A 9,745-nucleotide genomic window follows, 5' to 3' on the forward strand; every position below is an offset into this window, starting at 1 on the left:
CACACTCAATAAATGGTCTTTTACCCTTATATTTTTGGCCTGGATTCTGATGCTTATTGTTGTTCTGAGCATAAAGTGCAGTTGTGACCTCTGAATTAACATTCATGCCAGCAAGAATTCTCTGGCTTTCATCCTGATGTACTACATAATAGGCTTGTTTAACACTTGGCAATGGATTCATCAACAAGATCTGACTTCTAACCATAGAATACGAGTCATTCAATCCCATCAGAAATTGTAACAATTTCTGTTGATTCAGGTGTTCAAGGAATGCCTTTGTTGATTCACTATCAGGTGTAGGTAAACTCATTAACGAATTTAACTCATCCTACAGAGACTTGAGTTTGTTGTAATACACTGCTACAGTGTTTGTTCCCTGTGTAAAATTAACAATTTCTCTGTGGATACCAAAAATCCTAGTCCCATTGACTTTATGGAATTGTTCCTTTAAATCACGCCAAACTTGGTAAGCATCAGTAGAATATACAATTCCATTAAAAATTTCTTTTGATACTGAATTAAAGATCCAGGACAACACTAAGGAATTGCATCTTTTCCATTGTGGCACTAACTAAGTATGAGTTGATGATTTTGTGCATGTTCCATTAACGAAACCTAATTTGTTCTTTGCACATAGAGAAACAGTCATATCTCTACTCCATAATCCATAGTTTTCTATTCCTATAAGCTGTTCAGAAACAAGAACAGTACCTGGTGTATCAGAAGGATGACCATAGAGAGGAGAGTTTGAATCGATCGAAGGAGCAATTGATTCTTTAGTGGAGGATGTCATCGTCGATGTTGAACTCTTAGCAAATCAAGCTAGAAATGAAGAAACTGAGAAATTTTAAGCTCTATCGAGCTTAGCAAAGATCAAATTGGAAGCTTGATTCAGCTGATTTTCAAGTTAGATTGCGGAAAATTGTAGTTCTGATACCATGTTGAAGAGTTTCAGTCTCAGTGAACAGAAGGAAATTTGGGGGAAAATATTGCTTTACTTATTCAATTGATACACATCTTGTTACTGTACAAGTGCATTTATATTACATTTAGATAAATTAACTCAACTAACTAACTAACTCAGGTTGTAACTAACTTAAGTAAACAACTAACTAATTGAACTGTAAACTAAACTGATACAGTAACTGATTCTCTATAGTTATAACAAATATTTAACACATAGTACGTGAAGGTTGACAGAAAAAAAAAAAAAAAGAAAGGTTCAAATCATGAAATAACACCATAAACAAGTGTTGAAATTTCTTGAAAAGAATGAGAAGAAATATGGAAGCTCATAGGTGCATGAATTTTTTATGTCAGATACATGAAGTGGGTTTTGATTCTTCTTCAATTTCACACAAGGAAAGTAAAATTTCTTGCATTTTGTTGATATATGTCGGATCCAAACACATGATAGGTGGGTATTTAGAGGTATTGTTCGCTTTAGGCTTTGGAGTCCACACGATTTTGTCTTGAAAAGAAGCTTTTGGGTGATGAGGGTGTTCTTGTGCTAAATAAATGATCAAGACCCTCGTCTCCTAACCGATGTGAGAGGTTGGCACTAACACCTTGGTTAATGCTTTTATTGCATAATTAAGCTAGTGTTTAATTGGTCTTCCTTTTAGAATTTGATTTTCATGGTGAAAAAATGAGTTAATTGTCATTTGCTCTCTTAAGGTATTACCGATTATACGTTTCAGTTTTTTTAAAGTTTCACCATTCAGACGATAACACAAGAAAGAAATTAAAATTAACTTTGAAAATCTAGGATTTCCCTTTTATTATTTTGGTTTGCTTAAATGGGCTTATATATAGATGAAATGCCATTATGCGTTCAATACAATGTTTCAATAAAACCTTTTCTTTCTCTCAGTTCATTACATTCAGTACACTTTAATATGAAAATCAACAATGGTGTTTAAGGAGTGGTGGTGGACATGAAGAGGAACATAAAGTAGTAAAAAATGGAGGTTTCATCGTCATCTTATTATAATTAGAGTTAATGACAAATTTAAAATAACATAAATTCTTCAACCCTTAAGTTTTAGATATTAAATTAATGGCATAATTACAATCCAGCAAATATTTATAAACTTATAATAGTTTCTCTAACGGTTGCCTAATGGTAGAGGGATTTGGGTTATAACATCGAATCTCATTCTTAGGGTCCATGTCTTTTAAACTCTTATATTATAATTATTTTTGTTTATGTTTTTGTACGGCATGAACTAATATAATATTTTCTTAAATATTATTTATTAGAGGCCGTACTGAATTAAGCTCTAACATGTACTTGCTATCTTTTTGGACATTTAAGGTTGAAATTTTTTCATTCATTTAAGCAGAGATGATAGCAATGTATTTGGTTATAATAAAAATTCAAAGAATAGAGGTATTAATAGTATAATATAATTTTTTAGCACATGAATTAAAAATATAATGTAGAGTAAACGACATGTTCCCACCCAAGATTTAGCGATATCTCAGGTTGGTACCCCTAGTTTCATAAATCCCATATTCCCACCCTTAAACTAATAGAAAATCATTTAATGTAACGATTAAAGGGTACAGTAGTCATTTGCACTTCCGTTCGCTGGTCATCGCCTTTCATTCGTTTTGGTACGGCTCAAGCTTTTTTGGTTGACCTCGTCACAGGAAATCATCCCTAACACACGTAATGTGTTGGGCTGGGATGCTGAGTAAGGCATTTCTTTAAATAACTAGTGGGTGTGATCTCGATATGAGAGGTTGTGTTGTTGTGGGTTTTCTGGCGACTAGTTTACACACAACAATCACAACCGAACGCAACAACATAGCCAAAGGTGAAGGAGGAAGGAGGTTATACAGTGGAAAAGGGTGGGTCGCAAAATACGACTATCGCACGGCGGTGTGTGCAGTTTGTGAAGACAAACGATGATTGGGGACAGTCAATAGGGGTAAGTGTTTTGTTGAGGAGAGGACGGGGGTTTGAGTGGTGGTTTCTGGTGTTAAAATCGACCACAATTTGGCTTGAAAAAGGGGAAAATGCACAAAGGGGTAGTGGCCGTCCGACAACGATTTGAGAGTGCACTAGGTAAGGAAAGTTAGGGGGTTGCTGAGGGGAGGATGGGGGTTCGAGTGATGGTGTTAGTGGTGGTTTTCAGTGTCAAGATCGACTAGAATCTGGCCTGAAAAAGGGAAAATGCACAAAGGGGCAGTGGCCGTTGGGCGGTGATTTGAGGGTGCACCGGGAAAGGAATGTTAGGGGTTTTGTGATGTGGGGGAATCTGATGGAAGTGTCAGGGGGCTTGGTGTCGTGGGTAATGTGGTACCTCCTCCTTAACGGCATAATACTTTAATTCCATATGTTTGGTACCTCTAGAATATTTGTCGTTCTTGGAAAAGAATACTACTATAAAATTATTACAGTGAGTTTTTAATGGCTTGGCAATGGTGTTGACTACCCTAAGTCCTGAAATAAAGTTCTACAGCCATAATGCATGAATTATGGCCTCAAAACACACCGCAAAATCTGGTTCCATAATGGATGAAGCAATGACAGTGTATTTGACACTTTTCCTTGACATTGCTCCTTCAACCAAAAAGAACAGATAAACAAATGTAAACGTTCTACTATCAAGGCATCCAACAAAAACTGAATCTGAGTATCCAATCACGTCTAAGTGGTTGGACTTCCTACACATGAGCATGTAATTCTTTGTTCCTTACAGGCACCTTAAAACTTTCTTTGTAGCCTTCCAGTGATCAATTCCTAGATTGCTTTGATACATTAAATTGCCCGCAACAGAAGCATACAAAATTGATTCCATTTCTTTACGTTTTACATCATTCTTTGGAATTGCATGAGACTAAATTTATCCCTTTCCTATATGGGAACAACTTATGTTGAACATTTGTCAATATTAAGTCTCTCGACAATTTTTTGATATAAACTTTCTAAGATAATCTTAACAATTCATGTGATCTATTACGAAATGTTTCCATTCATATCACATAGGACGCCTTTCACATATCTTTCATTTCAAAATTCCTTGAGAGAAAATCTTTCATCTCATGCTACATGCTTAAATCATTAGCAGCAAGTAAAATGTCATCAACATATAGACTAGGAAAATAAACTTATTCCCACTGACCTTTTGGTATATACACGGGTCAACGACATTTTCTATAAAACCAAAGGATGTTATGGTATCATTAAACTTAATATACCACTACCGAGAAGCTTGTTTTAAGTCCTTATATTTGCTTCTAAAGCTTTATCATTCGACCTTTTCCTTTACCTTTAGGTTGGTCCATATAAATTTCCTCCTCAAGTTCTTCATTAAGAAATGGTATTTTCACATTCATTTGGTGTAACTCTACTCATAATGAGCCACCAATGTCATAACAATCCTTAAAGAGTCCTTATTTAAGACAGACGAAAAAAAAAAATTCTCTTTATAATCAACACTATCTTTTTGAGTATAACACTTGGCAATAAGTCTAACTTTATATTGTTCGACATTGTCATTCGAGTCACGCTTGGTCATGAATTGTTCCATGGATTTCAACTCATCTTTCATGGCGTCGAACCATTTTTCAGACACAGTGCTTTCTATGGCTTGTGAAAAAGAAACTGGATCCTCATTGATTTCAATATAAAAAAATGATTCTTACAAATAAACCACATAATAATCTAGAATAGCCGATCTCTATATGATCTTCTTAATGACATTCCCTGTGATTCATTTAAATTACATATTTGTGAGTTAGTTTCTGTCAAGAGTGTATCCTCATTCAAAAGTTGTCCAACGTTGTAAAGACGTTCTTCAACAGCCAGAACAAAATTTGAAGTAGTTATGGATAAGGAAACATTTATGGGTACAAGAAAATATAACTTAATTTCCTGTATGTTCACAACTTGTCGTTCATCACTCCTATTAACTTCATATTTTCAAGAAATCTAGCAATTATACCAATCTCTATAAGTCTCGGACTATTGGTTTGGACAACAAAACTTATACCCTTTAGATTTCTCTAGGTAACCAATGAAGTAACCACTGATCATTTGAGAATCTAATTTCTTTTTATGTGGGTTGTAAATTCTTACTTCTGATTGGCAACCTCTAATGTGTAGGTGCCTTAAACTGGGTTTCCTTTTAGTCTACAACTCAAAATGAGTTTTGAGATTGCCTTACTGGGAATCCTATTCATTAAGTATGTAGCAATTTTAAAAGCATGCATCCACAAGATAGTCTACAACTCAAAATGAGTTTTGAGATTGCCTTACTGGGAATCCTATTCATTAAGTATGTAGCAATTTTAAAAGCATGCATCCACAAGATATACGTAATGAGGAGTTACTCATCATACTTCTAATCATATCGATTAATGTTCGATTACACCTTTTTGTCACACCATTTTATTGAGGTGTGCATGGCATAGCATACTGTGCGCATATGCCACGACTTTCGAGGAACTTTGCAAATGGACCTAGACATTTTCTTAAATTAGTATGTTTCCCATAGTATTCACCATCTCTATCAAATCTTACTATTTTCACTTTTATATCTAATTGCCTCTCAACCTCATTTATGTACACCTAAAATGCATTCACAGATTGTGGTTTTTCATTAAGCAAGTAGATATATCCATAGCGTGAAAAATCATTAGTAAAAGTAATGAAATACTTTTCTCCACTGAAAGATGGACCATCAAAGGTTCGCATATATTGATGTGCGTATAATTTCAAGAAGTTGAGAACTTCTTGTGGCACCTTTCTTAGTATGTTTGGGTTGCTTTCCCTTAATGAAATCCACACATATTCCAAGATCAGTAAAATCCAGATTTGGCAAAATCTCATTCTTTACTAACCTTCGTAACCCTTCTTTGGATATATGACCCAAATGTTTATGCCACAAGTCAGTAGAACTTTCATTAAGCATACTACGTTTAATTCCAACATTATTGTGAACAGTAAGTAAGGATTCAACAAAACATTATATCCGGAAACATTAAGTTTGTAAAAGGAAACTAGGTTCCTAGAAATTGAAGGTACATAAATAATCTGTAATAAGGTGGACTAAATGTAAAATGAAGACTATATGAGAGACTGCTTAAAACGTAAGGCATGGTTTGAAAAGAAACGTGAGCCTAGTGCTTTTGTATGTTTCGAATCATATTTATCAAAAGTTCTTTATAATACTTGATGGATTGATTCTGGATGTACCACTCATATTTCTAATACTATGCAGCGATTCCTTATGACCCAAACCATAAACGAGAATGAAATATTTGTATACATGAGAAATCGGGTCAAAGCACGAGTTGAAGTTGTTGAAACCTATCATTTAATTTGAAGTATTGGACATCATTTATATTTGTTTAATAGTCTTTATGTACCGAAGTTATCCCGTAATTTAATATATTTATCTAAACTTGATTTAGAAGGATATTCTTTTAAATTCGGGAATGGATGTTTCAATTTATTTAAACATAATTATTTAATTGGTTTTGATGTGCTTTGTGATGGATTGTATAAATTACATCTTGATAGTTTATTTACTGAGACATTATTGACCCTACATCATAATATAGAAACAAAATGTGCTTCTGTGGACGAGAAATTTGCTTATTTATGGCATAAATGTTGGGATTCATACATTTTGGACATGGAAAAGGTATAAAAATGATGGCAAGATGATGGATGCAAGGTAGAATACAAACATAACACATAAGCCCAAAAAAACTCAAGATAAGGATGAAATATTACTTACTTCTTTGCTATTCAACACTTGAATCTTCTTTCTTGGAGTCTTAGTTCTTCAAGTGAACTTGAAGAACCTCAATATATGATCCACACAAGTCAAAGATGGGAGAGAGCCGAGAGAGTGAGGAAGAAAGTGAGAGAGTGCTTTTGTTTCAATTCTTTCAATTCTATGAAAATTGTATAACACTTGGTTTATATATCATGAGCACAAAGTGTAATTTTAATTATCTTGGGAAGTCATAAACAATTTAAAATTAATCTTGAAAAAGAGCATTTATGTCAAGTCTTTGGTTTTATGGTTAATTCATAATTAACCCAAATTTTAATCCTATTAAATATTCTAACTCTTAAGAATAAAACCAATGCACTTTTGTCCCCATTATTGAATCTGATTCAATAATAATATTTAATAAATCTTTATTACCCTTGGTTAGTGCTACCTATCTATGGATAATCATTTCTCACCAATACATTAATTCGGATGCAACTATTTACGTTGGAACATCATTAATCTGATTAATGATATGTATTACTCTCTCTCCTTGAGCTTGGTTTTATGTGTGACCATTTTGGTTCACTGTGATCTAGCCGTGGGCCCAATATCAGATTTTGATATGTTTCGTTATAACTCTTTATAATCGAAACTCCCACTGATTATGGTAAAAGTCTAGCAATGTTCCATAACCCTTAAACCACAATGAAGTGTAAAATCCAATGAACCTTTTCTGATCGTATGTACCATGTAGTAAAATCTCTCCGTCATCTAATCCCGATTAAAAATGGTTCATGGTATGTCAAAACCCTTAACTTAATCTTTAATCGAATTATTAATCAATACAATGAAACTCATCAACATGAAACTACTTTTCATCTGACATTCATTATACTCTAGCCAGAGATTTCCCTTTTCCAATGTTTATTGACATTCGTCTGGGAACTCGAGATTAGACTATTTGGAGTTAATGGATCCCATCTTGACATCACTTGTCCTCGCACATGAATAACATATGACCAAACTTACTTATTACACAAGACATGACTAGTCTCGTGCTTATACATCATATGAACCATATGCATCATATGTTGATTCCAACCGTGATGTCTCAAGTCTAAGGATCAGTGGTACACTAGTACGATCCTACGATGCATCATTGACCACATCCATGTGATTCATCTTAATTGGTCGTATTCGATAAACAGTTCACTAACTGTTTATCCATGCTAATGCCTTAGTGACATACCTCTTATAATCACCCATACTAATACCATCACATAATATTTAATGGAGACATTCAACATGCTTACTATGCAATGTTATTGCCCAATTAACATTACTTGCATAGGGAATTCTTCGATGATTTGATCTTCTGAAGATTCTTGTCATCCGGATATTTCACATGCAATATTAAATATAATATAATATAAATGAAGCAGAAAATCGACATGTGAAATAAGAACACTTATTTTTATTCATAATACATTTACAAGATATAATGTCCTGAAATCGACAATACGATTGGTTCTTAGGGCATACACTAACAATAAACGTTTAGGCCATATATCAAAAGAAAGAATGCAAAGATTAGTAAAAAATGAAGTTTTACCTAATTTGGATTTTAATGATCTTGGCAATTGTGTGGATTGTATTAAGGGAAAACAAACTACATGCAAAGTTAAAAAAGCAGGCACTCGAAGCACATGACTTCTTGAACTAATACACACGTATATATGTGATCCTTTTGACGTACCTTCTTTTAGTGGAGAAAGATATTTCATCACTTTTATAGATGACTTTTCACGTTATGGATAAGTGCTCTACGACTCCAGTTCCAATTCAGAAAGGTGATAAGCTGAGCCATGAGTAATGCCCACAGATTGAATTGGCACGTAAGCAAATGGAGTATATTCCTTATACGCAAAAGGGAAGTGCCGGTGACAATGAAGAAGAGGAGGAGAGATGAAGAAGAAGAAGGTCTGAGGGCAATTTTGTCTTCTCTATCAAATGTCATATGTCACTAACGATGTCCAATTAAGGGTGGTAATCTAGAATTATGAAACCAAGGATACCAATCTTGGATTTCGCTAAATTTTGGGTGGGAATATGTCGTTTACCCTATAACGTTGATTAAACAAAGCATCAAGCGGCCGACCTTAATGACTTCCACCACCTATTTGTTGGTTTCTTATTGTTGTTGTTTGTGTGAAATACTCCTCATATATAATTTTATTTTTTGGATTTTGGATAATTAAAAGAGGGTTTTGAGCTTTTTAAGAACTAGGAAAATTAAAATCTAAAGGAAGATTTGGGTCTCGGAATTGCAAATTGAATAATTAAGAGGGGTTTGAGTTTTATAAGATTTATTCAACAAATGCACAAAATAAAAATAAAAATAATAAAAACTCTTAATTCTTCAATGTTTACCATACAAGAATTTAGATTATTATAACACGAAGTGCTGATATATATTCGTGATCATTAATTTAATATAACCTGATAGACTTTGGTGAGAACTTCGTTAAAAATTTTTGTTCATGAACTTAGATTCGCTAGATTAGTTAGTTGTTCATGTGGACCTCGGTCAAAGAATCAAAGTTTTCCAACTAGAATAATTGAAAAATAAGACAATTAAAAATTGTCTTACTATTTACCGGTAATTGTACCCACCCAAAAGGACTTGTATATCACCATCAACCTAAGATTTAAGTTACCCATGTTTAATGAGAGCTCCATATTTTTTTTTTAAATGTTGATATAAGCTTTTGTTCGATTACTTCTTATATTATAAACACATTTTTTTGGAGTGACTTGACTAACTTATTACTAGGGATAATTTTTTTTTTTTTTTTTTATGATTAGAGGTGTCCGGACCAGTTTACGTATACCTCAACTAATCCCCTTAAACCCTAAAACTATCGATAAAGTAAAAGTTCCAATTACTACCCCTATTAACAATTAAAGAAGGAGTTAAATTTATGATCTCTTGAATAATACATCTA

The sequence above is a fragment of the Pistacia vera genome, unplaced genomic scaffold, assembly GCF_008641045.1.
Source record: "Pistacia vera cultivar Batoury unplaced genomic scaffold, PisVer_v2 Contig117, whole genome shotgun sequence".
NCBI lineage: Eukaryota > Viridiplantae > Streptophyta > Magnoliopsida > Sapindales > Anacardiaceae > Pistacia > Pistacia vera.